Source organism: Mastigoproctus giganteus, chromosome 7 (genome assembly GCF_048544385.1).
Source record: "Mastigoproctus giganteus isolate SK-2022 chromosome 7, ASM4854438v1, whole genome shotgun sequence".
In the NCBI taxonomy this organism is placed as follows: domain Eukaryota; kingdom Metazoa; phylum Arthropoda; class Arachnida; order Uropygi; family Thelyphonidae; genus Mastigoproctus; species Mastigoproctus giganteus.
The window spans coordinates 192,739,925-192,758,589 of NC_143581.1; the positions used below are offsets into that span (position 1 = coordinate 192,739,925).

Sequence of the window (18,665 nt, forward strand, 5' to 3'; positions counted from 1 at the left end):
AGTGTAGTTATTGTAGATTTTGTAAAAATTCCTAAATATAAAACAAACGTCTGGCCTTCTAACTTAAAAGTAGCCTCCACTATATATTTTTATAATTTTTCACGTATAACTTATAACTGGGTATTCAAGATCGAATTTATTTTGGATACGTTTTTCTTATTGTACATTGTATCAAACTCGAATTCAAAGAGGAGAAATTATCAGTTTAGGGCAGGAGTTATCAAATTACATGGGGATCTTGACGTCAGAAGGTCAGACAAATTTAGTTCTCTTTGTTACTACCAAAAATTAAAAATAAAATAATAAATAAATGCACGGTGATTGAAGATATGAACTAACCTTGTTACTGAAAAGGCACGTTTTCAGGATAAACTGCATTGCAGTATTACCAAGCTTTGATTAACGTCATTATTTTGGTATTGTAATTCATTTTAAAGGAAATGTTTCGAATAAACTTCATTGCGTGGTATAATTCCAAGCTTTGATTATAGTAATCACTATGGTGTTGTAATTCTTTATACTGAACAAAAATTTCAATAGCTCAGGCACTTGTCACGAGACCACTGTTAGCATGCGCCTCCGTAGCCAGGTGGGAAGGAGCAGCAGTACGTAGCACACGCTTCTTGATTAGACCGGGGTTCGAGCTCGTCACCACCAAATACAGAGGATGCGGAAAGGTCAGGGATGACCACCGCATATCCCGGAGCAATATGGCCTTAGTTGCTAATGCTCCTAAAAACCAAATAACAAACAAACAACTGTTAACATTATTTGTTTTATTTGTGATGCTGCGTAGCCGCACCACAAATTAACTTTTGTTAGTGCCACAAAGGAACATGGAAAATAAATTGGTTATTTCGGCGCAATATTTTTATTCTCGGCAAGAGTTTGAATTAAAAATTATTAAGTTCATTGAGAGTTTTCAGAATATGTATTCATTCAACCCGCACGTTATTATTATTTATTTTTTTTTTACTAAAAAAATGACACAAAAAATTGACATGGACGATATCTTAAATGATATTGACGAGGGTATCGAAATTAAGCTGTCAAAGTTTTCTGATGATTTTACGGTGAGAAGGATAGTTAAGAGCCCGAGGAAGGACTTGAATCGATTGCATGTGTGGTCCAAAAAATGGCAACTAAAGTTTTATGCTCCTAAACGTAAGGTTATGCATTGGGGAACAGAAATCCTGGAGTCACGATTGTATTCCTCTCTGGAGATCGCATCTAAAAAAAAAAGACAACTTATGGAAGGCTTCAGGAATGGACGATCAGATTGGTAACTAGTGCAAAGTGGGGCACATATGAAGAATGGTTTAGAAGGTGTGAACTGCAAAGTTTGACAATACATCTAAGAGTAGATCTAATTAAGGTATATAAGCACTGAAGGGATTAGATAAAATGAATGAGGAAGTTCTGTTCTCCATAGTGGCCGAGACACGAACAAGGGCACACAAATATAAAAATTCATGGAATAATAGATGATTAGAACTCCATCATCATGAAATCCGCCTATGGGCAACTGATTGTCGAACGCTAGAATAAGTTGCCTCCCAACGTTGCTGATGCACTGAATCCAGCTAAGTTGAAAGCAGAATTGGATGATTATCTTGCGGGAATGGTATGGAGATTTATTTCATGGCACCAAGCCCTTACCTTATGGCACACCAAATAGCTGAAACCAAAAACTGCAAAAGATACGCTTACCACAACGTGTTCAGTCCGGTATAAATGCTTTGTAAATAGGCAATGTGACAACACTTGTTCTGATAAATGTGAGAAGTATATAGAAACAAATTGCTGAAAGCCATCTCGTACGGCTTTTGTCATAAGAAAGAAAATAATAAAATAAACTAAGTAAAGCGAGTAATAAAGTAATTATTATAGTTTTGCTATATCGAACGCATCTTTATTCGTTCTTAATAATAAATGTGTAATAGTTCATAAACGAAAATAAAAAAATGTTATTCTAATTACTTGCTTGATGTTTTATTTTAATTTTATGGTAAAATACCGTGTTTTTTTTTTTTTTTTTTTCCCTCTATGCGAACCACGAAGAAAACTAATTGGTGACAGACACCTGCGCTTGCCTAAGCCGTACAGTTCTGATCTTTCGCCTTGTGACTATCACATCTTCGGCAAGCTAAAAGAACATCTAGGGGACAACGATTTGCAGACGATGAGCAGGTGCAAACAGCAGTTCGACGGTGGCTGAATGACCAAGGAGTAGATTGCCATCATCAGGGAATCGAACATTTAGTCACACGTTCCGAGAAGTGTTTACACCAAGGTATGTGCTTTCTATTGCATAATGTTACATACTGCAATAAATGTCTCTTTTGAAAATCTAAATTTTTTTCTTGAAGATTTAGATTTTAAAAAGGTTCCTTGGTCTCAAAAAAATCGAAAACCCCATTTCTAGAGTGTCCAGAATAAGAATGCTGACATCAATATGTATAGCTTTTTTGACCGAGCTACTGTGGCACTAGCTCGGATATTTTTAAATTTGCTGGGCTAAATTTACTCTGTAGTAGAACAAGCTGCAGTAAGAGGAGATAATCAGCTGTGTGAAGGTGAAACTGTGTTCGAATTACTGCAATTTAAAAACAGTGCTACATAAAACCTAATGCCGAATTTAAAAAAAGAAAGAAAAAAACACGGGGACTCTAATCATTCTATCTATGTATCAATCCATCCATTAGATTTTTTCATCTTGATACAGTTGATTCGATTAACTGGGGTAATTGAGGAAACATAACGCGAATATCACTGACATACAAGGGTTGATCAAAAAGCTGAAAGGCATTCGGCGAATGTCAAAAAAAATTAATTTTATTCAGTCATTTAATTAAAACTTAAAAATTATAAATCAAATTAAAAATATAATTTTAGTTATGAAATAATTATAAATTAGTAATGATATAATATCTCTGTGTACATTAAAAAAAAGTTTTCCTCCTAGTGATATTTATTTGAGCGAATGGGAGAAGAGGGTGGGACACTTACATCACTACAAATGCGCAGGTAAATAATTACATTGTTATCTTCCGTTGAAATACAACTGCCTCCATAACGTGTTTCACTTCTAATACATGACTACGCTCGGCATCATTTGATGTTCCATTGTAATGTCAGCTGATGAAGGAACCGGGTATAGTTTAGTATTTTTTAAATATTTCTATAGTTTGTAAATATTTTAGTCCTGCTTTTTCAGATGCAACAATATTCCTCATACATTATGGAACGCGAAGCAAGAGGCCTTTTCCTAAGTGACCTATGTAAATGCAGGTAATAATTACATAGCGATATTTATTCCACCTTGAGAATGCCGTGTGGTGGAAGGTGGGGTAGCCAATGGGAGAAGAGGGATGTGGGTAAGTGGGCGGAGAAATTGCATCACTACAAATGCACAAGTAAATAATTACATAAGTAATTTCCTAATTAGATATCGATCAGTTTAGACAGGTGTTTCTTTTACTTAGAAAAGATTTGACTTACACCGCCATACCTCTACATTTTACGTAGAAAAGCCTGTGCGGGGGTTGGCGAGCAGGGGGCGAATCTCCCTAGTAGTTTATTATTATTATTATAAATTATAATAATAATATTATTATATTATAAATATAATTAAAGACTGTAGCTTTTCCATAAAAGCTACAGGCTTTAAAACAAATTACAAATTCAGTTCTTCTGAATCTTTTCTTTAACTCTATTCAGCGTCCACGGCCAGGATATTCACCGTACCTTATCCATGGCACTTGTGTATAAATATTTTGAGATGTGGCTACACACCACATCTGTTTGAGGTCTCAGTATTATGACTTTTTCTCCCTTTTCCTGCAACTGAAGAAAATCCTGAAAGGAGATACATTTAATAATGTGGAAACCATTAAACAAAATGGAGTAAATTAGCCTTTAGGAATTACAAATACCGCTTTTTACTCTGAAAACATAGCTGCAAAAGGAGCGACTCTCCTTCGGAAAAGGTTAAACTACAAATTCTGTAAATAAAATATTGTTTCCTACGGCATCGATCTTATCTGTTATATATTTGTATTCTTCGGATTTATATTTTTATTAGTTTAATTTTCTTTCTAGATTTTATCACACTATAGCTGTTTCCTGGATGGATTATAGATTATATCCAAACTGAATGAAATAAATTCTCCAATACTATAGGATTGCGGGATATTTCACCGTAGTAAATCAAATCAGAACTCTTTCGATCATGGAAAAACTTTCTGTTCTTACTGGAGGCAGAGCGCCGCGACCACCTGCGCTGGTGAGAAGCCAGTAAGCTTCGAAACTGCTGTCCTGACAGCGTCTCAGATTTTTAAATGTATTGCAGATTCACCTATTATAGTGATGCTGTACAATGTAAAAAGATATTAGCAACTTGGGAGAACCTGGATAGCGGTATTTGTCTCTAATTTGAACGTAAACCCAAGCCTTAGCGCCCTGGTCTTCAAGTGAGAGCAAAATGTCTTTTCATGATCGAAATTGAATCTAGGTAAAGCATCTTAATTTTGATTAAATTCCCCATATTTTTTGAACATATCCTTACTATACTATACATTAAAATAATTAATCAAGTATTCGTAATTAGAATGAAAGTGATAGAAGGCCTCTCCATGAATCATAATCTCAATAATATATAGAACGTGCCTTTAACTTAATTTTGGCAACTTTTAAATTGTGTAGACATTATAAAGTTCAAGTTAAAGTAGTCAATGTACTAAGTGGTTAGAGCTTAATCTCTTGTCTTCAATACGAAATAATATCAGTAGTGACAAATGACGCGAGGAAGCAATCTTATACAGTGGGCGAGTAAGTTTTAGTTTTTTTTTTTTTTTTTTGCACTAGCAAAATTTAAAAAAAAAAAAATGCTATCCACCCATTAACTCAACACCAGGTGTAAGTTTGTTCCAATAATTGATTATTACTGTTCGGGTGAAAGCAAATTTTCAAACACCTATCCTAAAACCACCCTTTTTTTATTTTAAATTTGTGCCCTCTCGTGTGTGTTGTCCGAGAAAGAGTAAGGATACCATTGGAAATTGGTTTACTCAATCCATTTAATAGCTGAAACACTTCAAACGTGATATTGCCTAATTTTCATGCCCTGAAATTTGCACATCTGAAATATTTTATGGTAAATGTATTTTATTTATTATTATTATTATTTTTTTTTGTACTCATGACTAATCTTTATTCTTGTCTTCAACGTTCCAATAGATCTATTTCCACCGTAAAATGAGGCTTCCAGACCTGTATGCAGTACTCAAGATACGGTCTAATCATTGAGTTATACAACGGGATAATCACTTTATCCCTGTTGGCAAAATTTCTGTATATCTTTGACAGAATCGCATGTACTATCCAGCAGCCTGTCTGCATTGCTCAGAACTTCATGTTGGATTGTACAATTCAATTTTGTTCTCCGTTATCTTGAGTGTGGTGCCACCCAATTGGTATGTTACTGCGGAATTCTTCTATTTAAATACATAATTTTGAATTTATTACTGTTAAACTTCAATTTCCATTTTCCAGCCCATCTGCTGAGTGTATCTAGATCCTCTTGAAATACCATACCGTGACTAATCATTAACCTTATAACCGTGTTTGCCTTGTAACATCAGCAAACTTAGACATAAAACTTGATATGCCTTCATCAGTGTCATTAATAAATATTAAATACAGTAAGGGTCCCAGCACTGAACCCTGGGGCACTCATTAATGGCATTAATCCAAGAAGAGCAGTGCCCATTGAAAACCACTCCGTCTTCTTCTACTCAACCATTCCTTTATCCATAGTAACAACAAATGCCACACCGCTCCAATTTGTGTAGTAGGCGTTTACGTGGAACAGAGTCAAAAGCTTTTCTGAAATCTAAGTATATGATGTCAAAATGATATTTTGATTCCAATTCCTTATTTACTGCGTCATAGTTGCTAATTAGACTGGTCAGATAAAGTCTTCCCTTAACATCACATAAACTCGTGTTGTGATTTCCATATACAGTAACTGCATTTCTGTGATGATGCTTCTGAATTACTGCTTTGACCTTATTTTCTGGAACAGAAGTCAAGCTAACGGTAATAAAGTTGAGTACTGATTTACTCAACAGTAAAAGTATTGAGTAATAAATCGTTACTCATTCTTCTTGCTAATTCACAGAAATGAAAATTATAGGAGATTAAGTTAATTGCTCAGAGGTATGCCATTGGTGCTAAATAACCTACAGATGTGAGGAAGACTGATGTTTAAGTAGTATATCAGATTAGAGAATGACAAAGTTTTGTTGATTTACGAAGAACCATAGTCCTACCAAACCTTATTCTGGTAGTTGCGCGAAATTAAATTTGGTTATTGTAATAAGAAACGAATTTAATTTGATTACAGCCCGAGCAAGAATTGTTAGTTGTTGGGTTTAAAATGATGGGAGCTAGTAGAGACAAAACGTAACACTTTAACAGATAAATGCTTACCTAGTTTTCCTAATGTTAAAAGCAAACAAATGGCTGTTAATTTACAGTGTCTTACGCCTTAATTGCAACTTCAAATTAATAACTAAACTCTTCAGAAAATTGGCACACTTAAATCTGTAATCAACCAACTTGAGATGGTTTACAATAATGAGCACCTTTCCCAGTCATAAATCCTCAGTAACGAACATAATTATAGAGTAAATAATTCACGTTCACCTGCAACAGATGAAAAAAGATTACCCTACCTATTTTTGACAAGGTACCTTCCTGAATTTAAACAAGCGTTAGGTTAATTAATATACACTATTGAAATTATGATTAAAAAAATTCACGTTAAACGCTCCGTTTGCATACCCTCAAAACACAGTACAGTATTGTTCTGTATTATGACCCACAGTATTGTGGCCCCATGGGTAGTACAGTTAGGTATAATAATTGTCTTCCCCATACCGGGTGGAAAAGACCCGAGTTAGAATTCCGTAATGATGCCAGTAATTTTTGTATGGGTCTTTTTCACAACGTGGTTGAGTTAGTCGGTCTCAGGAGTGGTAGCATTGTTTTCTCCTGGAAACATGTTTTCATCCAGCAACCAGTTTGCTGGGCATAAACAACAATATGGCCTAAGTTGCTGATACCTCTAAAACTTTACAATAACAGCAACCATTGTTCAGATGTGATTTATGAGATTTGCATCCAATAGACCTACTCGTACACGAAATAAAATCTATATAGGTTCTTCTTTAGCAGTCCGTTCTTACACCGGTCAATAAATGTAATATTATACATTTATTGTCAATAAATAAATGTAATATTACAAAGTTTTTTGATTCCGGTTTCTTACTGTGAATGTTCTAGAGATGATCAGCTCATCACCATGTATCATAGGCAAGAACATTGATAGAAGAACCTCGAAGCCTGTGATTGAATAATTTAGAGGTTTAAAAAAAATAATAAATAAATAAAGAGAAACACATTCGAAAGTTTGCTCGTAGAAATGGAACCGCCAATACTATTCAGGTCACTTTACATTGGGCAACTTTTGCTAACCAGAACGTTGATCAAATGAAATTATTAATCGGTAGCGAATAACTCCTTTTCTTATGTCTGTATTCAACTTTACTCTTACAAACTCAGGTGTCTTTTGGTAGTTTTAAATATACAACTAATGAAGGCACCCTTCAATGCAATTAGCACTCCACCCTATTTTAGAATATTGGTTCCTTAAAATAGTTCCATTTAGTAGATATAAAATTAAAGCCTAAATCTAAAATGGATAGAATGAACACTCAGGTCTTCGCACCATCCAGTGCATTCATTATTCAAACAGAAGTAAGGGTCACATTGAAATTTCTCTAGGGGTTAAACTCGAATGTTTTCATGCAGTTTTATTGCCTTAGGATTATTGCCAGAGCATCAGGTGCGTATTGAAATGGATGCAGTAAATAGCAGAAGAGCAAAGGCAGCAAGCTACTGCAAGCAAAGCAACGTGAATATTGTTTTCCAAATAGGCTATCCTCATATCGGAGAATGTGCACCTGGGCCCATGAAAAAGCGCACGCGTCTGAGTATAAGATAATGAAAGATTTGCGAACGTATTTCAACAAAAGATCCAAAAAAAAAAAATCGCGATAAAAATGACGCGACGAAATTATAGTCATCCATAAATGTAATGGATAATGGAGAGGAAAGTAATATACAGTATAATGCCCTTTATCATTTCATTCTTTGCGTCACTGTACACAAAGAATATTGGACATCACCTCCGCTTTTTCATCATATCATAATAACAAAATTGCTTCACAAAAGTCCCACTGTGGAGTTTCAATTAACAATGCAGCCTTTTCCAAAACCTGTGTTTTGTATGTAATCATCACAGTCCTCTGACTTATTGGAAACTTCTTTAGGCGCGCTCCACGCAGTTTTCAGACGGGAGTAACTTGCGTTCGTGGATTGACAAAAAGCGCAACGAAAATGCGACTGTTGTCATAGGTAAACGCATTACAGGCATTCTGAACAGCCAACTATCGTACGAGGTTAAATGCCCCGGTTCTTCGATTACCGAAGTTACGCGGCATTAGGCCCGTTTAGTAATTGAGAGAGTGATCACCTGGGAATACTTAGTGTAGTTGTCTTCCTTTCTTTTTTTTTTTTTTTTTTTCTTTTGTTAATCTGTGTTAAATATTTCTTCGATTTTCATGTATCATTTAATTTTGTTAATTAGTAAGGTAATAAAGTGTAAATCTATAAAAGTAAAGATGGCCTGTGGATAATATTCCTCCTATTTTTGCTTATTAGAATCGCCGTTAATAGAATTAAAATTCAATTCGTAAACGTGATCGCAATGACCGACGCTTTCTACATATCGTAGAGTGAACGGCATTTTGTTATGGAGTGTCCATCGCAAAGTGATTTGATCGTACAGTCAACCAATCGTAACGCGGGGGTACACTGTAGTGAGGATTGTAAGCGTATAGTACACGTGTAATGCGTCCGTGAATTGACAAAAATCGCCAAGAAAATGCGACAGGAAATGATTCATCCCCCCCCACCATTGTGTCACTCCGTACCAGGCACGAGTGATGCATGACCCAATCAGTACCCCTACTGATTGCGCCATGATATTTCTTTCGTTATTCTCCACCACATTTAATAAAAAAAAACGGAAAAAAAAAATTTATAATTCAACACGTCGAAAATTAATGGTGAGCATTGTAAGGCGTATTAGAACAGATATACGTGCAATGCGACCACCGAAACCACCTCCATTGAGTACAAAGCAGAGATTTAAGCTATTTCGACAGCGGAAGAAATTACAGCGTGCGACGGAGCTCAACAAAGAAACCAGAGAAGGTCCATCCATATCTTCCCAGAAATGTTAGAAGTGAATTTGGAAGGAGTCATGGAAGCTGATACTGCAAATGAGAACGATGAAGAGTCCTCGAAGCCCAGTCGTAAACGAAAAGCGAAGAAGCCAAAACCGACTGCCAGAAGTACTCCATTAAATCGTTCAACACGTAATGCACAGCCGAAGCAGCAACAGGATTTTAAGGTCCACCGAAGCATCCACGTACGGTTTAAACGTACATTACTCTATAATGATTTCGGTTCCGTGTGCGATGGGCTTTGGTTCAAGAAAGATGTGAAGACTGTAGCAGCTCGAGATCACGCTCTTCTTTAAACAGCATTTCCAAAAATAGGATGTACGTCAAACGTCAGCCTGTAACAGCTATCGTGGCTCTCTCAATGTACAAAGTGATTCCGGCTCTATCGAAATCAAATGGTTTTAAATATCGTCCGATGCCACAGCACTTGTCGAAACTAGATTTGGTAATGGAACGGGTCATATCTCCGAGGCTCCCATTCATGCAAATTTTATCTTTTCTTTTAGGTAGCATATTAAGGACAAACACAGACTAAAAATGAAACTGAGGTTTTTCATCCCACAAAACAAAACTATCAAATATACGAAATTAGCGAACACGGTATACTGACGCCTAGTGACTGTAATTGCCTTTCTGTTTATTTTAAACGGTCATCCACTAAATGCTACCAATTAACTCATTTTAAAATTTTTTTTGTGCGTCAAAGAAACTGAAAGCTATGAGATGTCAAATGTATTCTATCTATAAAATTGTGTGTATTCTATGGGCGATTCCTATTTCGATGTTATTTCCTCTCATGAAATAAAATCAGAAAGGTTGAATATTTTTAACGAACAGATAAAATACTATTATCTTAAACTGCTGGCATCTTTTATTATTTATTACAAGGTAATTACAAAGTAGCTTTACAACTTAAACATTTATTCCAACTCTATTTTACCTAGGAATAAATTTGGAATTAAACTCTAACTTTTCAGCTGTTTTGCGAAAATAATACAGGTAAAATGTTTTTCCATCTGTTTTTTTGAACAAGATGGAGCTACTTTCGCTAACCTTCCCTTTTTTTACTAACTGTCTGTATTTCTACAATTCAAGTTTTAGACATCACCAGCAGTCTTAAAATGATAATATTTAAAATATTAACATTTTTACATATTAACTTATCGTCCAAGTTTGCCATTTTGATTGTAACTCATTTAGTATTTTTTATAAGCTTCATATACAGTAAAAGGGGGGAAAAGGGAACAAAACCCTTAAGTTGTAGCGTAATATATATTACGTGTACAAGGAAGAAAAGACGAAAATGCTTTATTCTGACATACTTTTTGGTTAGGAACTTCAATAAGGAAAAAAATGGAAATTTTCATAATCTTGATTTCATTTTATCATACTAAAATTATTATTATTATTATTATGGTTGAAACAAGGATGATCCTCAAAAAAAGAAATCTACGAGTGAGTGATCTTACAGAAAAGTATGGTGAGGATGTCAACGAGGAAGATAAATGATTTTGTGATAATCGGCAGAAAGGTGGAAGAGATTGTTGAAGCTAAACGTAAACAAGTTACTTAAGTATGCAGTGCATTACATTTCAGGTACCTTAGCAAATAGTAATAATTCATGATTTATAACAAAAAGGACAAAAAGTAACGATTTATGTGCAAACCGAGAAGATTTATTTTCTACGCATTTGCCATATTGCTCATTCATTCCTCCAACAAGTGCATGGCAACAAACATAATATCCAGTGCTTCAGCTGCAATATACGATATATGGATAGCTTATGTGATATGTATAAAAAAATAATAATAATAAATAAATAATTGCCGAATTTCTATTGGTCCGACTGTAAGGAATTTTGGAATGACTCAACAAATCTTTTTAAAAAAGTCCAAATATAAAATTTCACTAAAATCCGTCGACTTGTTATATACGGACGGACAGAGGTGGTGAAGATAAAGGCCCATTATGTTAGCTTGATTTCTTTTCTAGGGAAATTTTGAAATTTGGAGTTACTAGTTATCTGCGGGATTTGTTGAGGTGCGATCTTGTCTGACCAATCTAATTGAACACCATGATGCAAAACAAAGGAACTAGATGTAAAAAATATTTTTGACACCATATATGTAGATTTCAGAAAAGCTTTTGACCGTGTTCCACATAAGACTTCTGTACAAATTGTCTTAAGGTCCTAATTGATATGTAGAAGTTACGAGCCACCATTACATCTCGAAAAACAAACGACACATCTTGTGTATACTGCAGAATAGATGTATAGAAGTTTTCCTTCAGTCATTGGGTGGTTGATTGTTGGAACAAACTTCCATCCGGCATTATGGACGTGGGTAGTTTGAATAAACAAAGAGCTAGGCAAATTGTTAGGAGGGGATGGGCAAGTGATATGGGAAGTATTGTTTTTTTTTTTTTTTTTTGGCTGATGTTTTATAAGCAAGCTTTCTTGCGTTGTGCCAATACTAAACAATTGTCCGAGACAAATTATACTTAAAAGAACAAAACACCACTGATGGCATTATAAGGAAAATTTAATTTGTAAATTCTGAAATTTTCACTCTATTTGTTCTTCATAAATAATTTTAAACTGTCCAACTATGTAGGTCCTCCGTCGCAGCTTAGCGGGCACGATACGTTACTGTTTCCATTCGTTGGGAGAGGACTGAAGGAATTTCAAACGTCCTCTGCAATCTAAGCTTCCCGGATACTTTTTGAACAGATTTCCTGTTAATAGGCTGGAAGAACGGTGAAAGTTTTATTACAGAAGAACAGCATGGGCTACATACACAAAATAGTATAGTAATACTAATAGAGGCATGTGATGCAAGAAACCAAGCGTATGAGCTCATGTAGCATCAGCCAAAAAAAAATTCACACAACCATTCCCTCTAAATGTTTGTCTAGTTCCTCGTTGAATTTATTTAAGCTATCAATTTCCACAACGACAAATTGAAGTTTGTTCCAGCAATTAACCACCCGCTGGCTAAAGGCAAATTTCCGCACACCTATTCTACAACTGTCTTTCCTCAATTTGAATTTATGCCCCCTTAGGTTCGGAATCTGAGCAAGTGGAAGAATCCCATCAGAATTCAGCGTGCTCAACCCATTCAAGGCCTTATACACCTCAATCAGATCACCTCGCAGGTGTCTAGTCTTCACCCGCTGCAATTTTCAGAACTTATGCCTCTCTTGTTAAGAGGATCCCTTCATTCCCCTCACCAATCTTGTTGCCCTTGTCTGTACACGCTCAAGCAAATCTACATCCTTCCTAAAATGAGGCCTCCAGACCTGTACACAGCACTCAAGGCATGGTCTGACCATTGCCTTATTCAAAGGGATAATACAGCAAAATTCCTGTATATCATTGACAAAACCCCATGACCTGCTCTTGCAGCCTGTCTGCATTGCTCGGAAAACTTCATATTCGACTGCACAATTACTCCCAGATCTTTTTCATTTTCTATCACCCTAAGTGTAGTACCACACAGTTGGTACGTTCCTCTGAGGTTACTTCTACCCATGTGGCGCCTCAGTAGCCAGGTGGGCAGGAGCAGCAGAAGCACACGCTTCTTGATTAGACCGGGGTTCGAGCCCTGACAACCAAATACGGAGAATGCGGAAAGGTCAGGGAATGACCACCGCAAATCCTCGGAGTAATATGGCCTTAGTTGCTAATGCTCCTAAAAACCAAATAACAAACAATAACAAACTTCTACCCATATCATGCAGTACAGTACTTTGCATTTGTCAATGTAAACTTCAGTTGCCACTTCTCAGCCCATCTGCCCAAATTTTCTAGATCCCGTTGCAGTAGCATACTACCATTATTGTCATTAACAACCCTGACAACCTTTGTATCATCTGCAAACTTCGACACTAAGCCTGATATATCTTCATCAATATCATTGGTAAATGTACAAAACAACAGTGGGCCCAAAACCGAACCCTGTGGAACTCCACTAATAACATTAGTCCACGAAGAGCAGCGTCCATTGATTACCACCCTCTGCCTTTTCCCACTCAGCCACCCTTTTATCCATTGTATCAAATGAAAGGCAATTTTTTTAATAAATATATGGGGGGAGGTCAAAAAGATTTTTATTCACCCAAAAATGGTTGTGACAGAAAGATTATTTTTTTGTTGTTTTGATAACTTAATCTCTGTAGCAACCACACAAATTTTGGTTTCGATCTGACAATTGTTTTTGTTTTTTTTTTTCTGCAGCGCTGAGTGAAGTGAAGTGTCACAATGGATAAAGTGGGGTACAGATAAGTGATTCGGTTCGTCTTTCTGCAAGGGAAAACACCCAAAACAATCCATGAAAAAATGGTCGCTGTTTATGGAGAAGGATGCCCATGCCATGCTGCACGTTGGTATAAACAATTCACCTCAGTGCATGATGAAGAAATCCCAGGACGCCCAGCAAATTCTGCAACAGAAGAGTGCTACACAATTTGAGACATTAATCCTGGAAGATCGCCGTATTAGCGTCAAAGAACTAGCTGCAAAGCTCCAAATTGGTGTAGGATCTGTGGAGAACGTTATCCGTCAACAGTATCTGCTAGATGGTTTCCCATACCTCTCACCCCTTACCAGAAAAAGGAAAGGGCACAATGCGCACTTAAAATGTTGTCGATGTGAAGAGAAAAGCAAGATGAGTTTTTTTTTTTTTTATTTAACTAGTCGCTATGGATGAAACTTGAATCCATCACTATGATCCCAAAACTAACCAAATGTCAAAACAGTGGAAACATGCAGAATTAATACCCCCCACCCCCCCAAAAAAAGACAAGAGCAAGGTGATGCTGTCAGTTTTTTCGGGATCAGCATGGTGTAATACTAACAGATTACCTTTAAAAGGGCTGTACTGTGACGGAAAAGTATTATTCCAACCCCCTGCTAAAGATCGTGCTGCTATAAAAGAAGAAAGCGGGGAAATTCGTCAAAAGGTCTGCGCCTGTTCCACAATAATTCCTTTTTTTTTTTTTTTTTTTGTTGGCGCTGAAAGAATTGTTAGCGCAGGAATTGGATGCAGCAGTCCTGAGGTTTTTTTTTTTTTTTTTTTTTTTTTGCGGGCTCTCGGGCGTGGGCTGCCTGGGTGCGGGATTTGCTGGCACTGTGGAGAGTTGGAGAGCTGTCACCACCTCATGCATGAATGCCAGCTTTATGATGACCTCCGTTGCCAGCTCATCACCCGGATCACCTTTTTGCCCAGAGATAGAGAACACCTCCTAGACGGGAGGCAGGAATATATTGCCTTCTCCAAGTTCGCTGAAGACTTGTACAGAAGAAGACGGGACCTAAACGCACACTAGCCACATAATTGCTAGAAGCCAAAATGTGCACAACACCAAAGATGACCTACCGAGCAACCATGAAAATAGACAAAAAATCTGAATGAAGGACGAATAGCAGCCGTTCTGGCGGCCTGAGCCAAGCACTAGCCTGGCTCTCCTTTAACACTCCTTCCTGGCAGGGGGATGAGACGACTAGTCGCCTCGCCTCCTGCTACCCCACCTTTCCTTCTGGTGAGGCATGGGCATGCCTCGCTGACCACCTGGGGGAATCTCCTCTGTCGCCCCCATACTTCTGCCTTTACCCCCAACCTTCTGCCTCCCCTCCCCCACTCTACCTATACACGATGCGAATGCCCTATACACTAAATTTAATCTAGCCCAAAAATAATCTTCTCCGCCTAATTATCCCACGCACTGCCCTGCTCCTTCCATATGAATACATGCACACGTGCTTTATGCAAACATCCAAAGTAATTACGTCTGCGTGGGTGCGTATATATTATGTATCACTGTTGTGTATATGTGCATATATATGTATGTTCTGATATGTGTATGTGTACATAAGTTTTTTTTTTTTTTTTTAGGTCCTAGCCGCCGAAATTACAGGAAATTACGCATCAGGACCTGCCAGAGTAACTTAAGTCTACTGGGTTCCTGGTCTGCCTCCACGGGGCGAAGGTGGGGCAACGCTGGGCTCCAGCGGCTAAATGATCAGATGAACAACGGTACACGACATTACACAGGTACAATACCCACACACTTTTAAACCTCTGGCATTCCCAGCAAACTGGTACACCCACAAAGAAAGCAACGCGGAGATGGGGGAAACGCCTGGTGCCGCATGACAACAATATACCTTACACCTTTGCTGGCACTTACCAGTCTTGCACTTCACTGGTGGGTGCGGGATTTTTGGTACTTTTAATGTAGTGGAACCAGGCCTGGCTTTTGTTGCACCGGGAGGCATTTGCCCATAGGTGACTTCTCCCTAGTGGCAGAATGGCCTGTTATTTACATATTACACTCATACACGGAAATTACGCCATTTGACGTCACTTCCGGCTTTTCGTTTGATCGGCAAACCGGAAATAAGATTTTGCGACACGAAAATTGTGTTGCAAAATCGTAACAGAATAGTAAATTTCAAGGGGACGAAAGAGGTGGCAATCAGAGTTATCATTGGACGTCATTTCCGGTTTGGCGATTTGATCAACGGAACGAAAATCAGTTTTTCATGAATGACGTCACTTGGAAATGACGATTTTGTTGATTTGAAGCACCATTCATGCAACAAGACATGAATGATGCTTCAAATCGACACGTCTGTCATTTAACCAGCGTTATTTTCTTGTAACACGTGAATGTATGTTTCTGAGTTTGAAGCTCCCTGAAACCACACTAGCGGGTAGAGAGACTAACTTGTCGATCATTGCCATGGCGTGTTCTTTGTTCTTGCTCAAAGGATCTTTGGGAGCTTTATTTAGCTATAGCAAAATGTGCGCGCGTGGACTACCGTGATGTTGAACTTCTATGCGCTTGAAAAAGTTGACCAAATAAACAGACCAAACGGGCTATAACATTTCGACTGCAACATGTTCATAATTACATCCACAATCTTCTTGAAGTATATCGCACAAGTTACAGCGTCTTCGTTCACTAGGATCGCCTTCTGTATGAAGACAATGTCATTCGCATCGTCCTCACTAATGTCGCGCCCCTTATTCTGTAGCTTGTACAATTGCTGAAGCAAGCGCGGCCAACCGATTTCATTGGCACTCAGAGTCAAGAACATTGTAGGTTTACTGAACTGTCTAATCATGGCGAAGAGATCGTACTTACGATGAGCCCAGTAAGTGTGTTTAGGGTCTGACGGCACCAGGGGTTTCCCCATCTCCGTTGAGCCCAGTAGTAGGTGGAGATTGGAATTGTCCTTAGGAAGGCCAAATTGTTTTCGATACAGTTGTTAATGTATTCTTTGGATTGAACTTACTCGCGGGTTAATTTTGTATCTTTACCTATGTATTTGGAAGCCACTGTCCGAGTCTCTCGTTCTCAATCTCATTACCTTACCTTCACTGTTACGAAAAGGAGATGATATGGAGTAACATCACGTCGGTCAGATCATCTGAGCTCACTCGTTGCCATCATGAATGGAGACATGTAAATTTTCTCTGAATGTTCAGAATTGTTCAAGATAAATGCTGGGAAAGGAAAGTTCTTCTGCATGCTCGTCAAACAGTAAGCTCTGTGGTACGTTAGTTTCTCCTGGGGCGATTATAATATATTTATCGTTGCTCCACAACAACTTTTGATGTTGGGCGATGAGACGTTCTTCGATCGGAACCGTTTGGCTTATGGCGTCTTTAGCGAAATTAATTTCCGTGTGACTGTCACCAAAGAATGACTGATCTATCATGATTTGATACAATCGATTGAGAGGCGTGTCGACCCTATATCGAAGCCACGCTTTAACCACTTGATTTCTTACTAACCCAATCAAATAGCTGGACTCGTGTATTTTCTTATGTTTTATATGCACAAATAAGGCACCTGAGACACGCATACGGACAGTGCTTCGTAGCCAGGTGGGAAGGAGCAGCAGTGCGTAGCACATGCTTCTTGATTAGACCGGGGTTCGAGCCCGTCACCATCAAATACGGAGGATGCGGAAAGGTCAGGAAATGACCACCGCATATTCCCGGAGCAATATGGCCTCCTAAAAACCAAATAACAAACAGCATACGATCAATACGGCATTCTGGGCCAAGTGATCAATGTGCCTGTTTCAGTCAATCTCCCTTGCAAGCGATGGACCATCATGTTGACTGACACAGGCACATTGATCACTTGGTCCAGAATGCTGTATTGTTCATATGCTTGTCTCAGGCGCCTTATTTGCATGAACGGTAGGCGATGAGGAACAAGCCTCCCTGTCACTAAATCCAACTTCGGTAAACGCGATGGAATTTCTGGGTACTTTGCATTTGTTCGACTTAGATAGTGCTGGAATAGTGTTGTTCTTAAGTGATCCTCTGCCGCCATTACACACAAGGATTCCGTTGACGTCAACATCGGGAAATACAGTGCGTATCAATGGTGCATCTTTAGAAGCTGGTTTCTTTGTGTCGTTTTCGAACCATAGACTACCGCAAATGTAGCATACAGAACAGAAATCATTTTTCATAAATATCCTTTCAAACTCTCGATGCGCGTTCTTATGTAAAAAGTAGTCGGTTTAAGGAAAAGGGGCTCGATCATTTTATCTCATCTTGCCCGCAATTGAAGAAATGTTCCGTTGTACATAATTAATACTCACTTTGGGTACATTGTTGTTAGATGAAGAAGCGGCATTGCTGGTTGAAGGCACTGCTAAATCCAATGCTTGATTTTTTTGTTTGTCTTTTTCGCAATCTCGATAGTCTTTGTCGTTTTTTCTTACTCATTGCTACCGCCATCCATTTTGTTAGGTTGGCTTGCTCGATACTCTCGACAGTACTTTGCATTTGACTTCGGCATCATTGAACACAAAGGTTATCGCAGTGTGGCATTCAGTCCCTTTCACTGTTCAGAAAATTATTGATGTGAAAACATCTATAGCGGCACTTAAGAATGGAATATAGCGAAAATGCGGATTGCAACAATACAAAAACTTGTATTGTTGTAATCGTACTATTCAACCAATGGCTACAATCAAATTGGTAATTAAGCTATTGGCTTGGATTTCGCTAACCTCTTCCAAAGGTTCATTCAGTAGAGTAAGTAGGGGTCATGTGCATAAAACATTACATCGTTCATACTAAATGTTTCGGACTGAAGTACGACTATAATGTTACTAATGTTATTTCAGTAGAGTAAGTAGCGGGCGTGAGCATAAAATGTTACATCGTTCATAACTTCGGTTCTAGCTGTTCGAGTTTAAAACGGTTCTGATTTTCGTCGAAGATGTTTTCACATAAAACATCTTTCGTGCAAACAGGGTA

At 37.9% G+C, this 18,665-nt stretch overlaps 1 long non-coding RNA gene across 1 annotated transcript in view; it reads left to right on the forward strand.

The window, feature by feature from the left end:
* LOC150083503 (uncharacterized) overlaps window positions 1-18,665 on the forward strand; it is a 71,359-nt gene that overhangs the window by 14,711 nt on the left and 37,983 nt on the right. The window contains exon 3 of the long non-coding RNA XR_016547209.1: window positions 2,062-2,293. This is a non-coding gene — a long non-coding RNA (uncharacterized LOC150083503). The remainder of the gene's footprint in view (window positions 1-2,061; window positions 2,294-18,665) is intronic.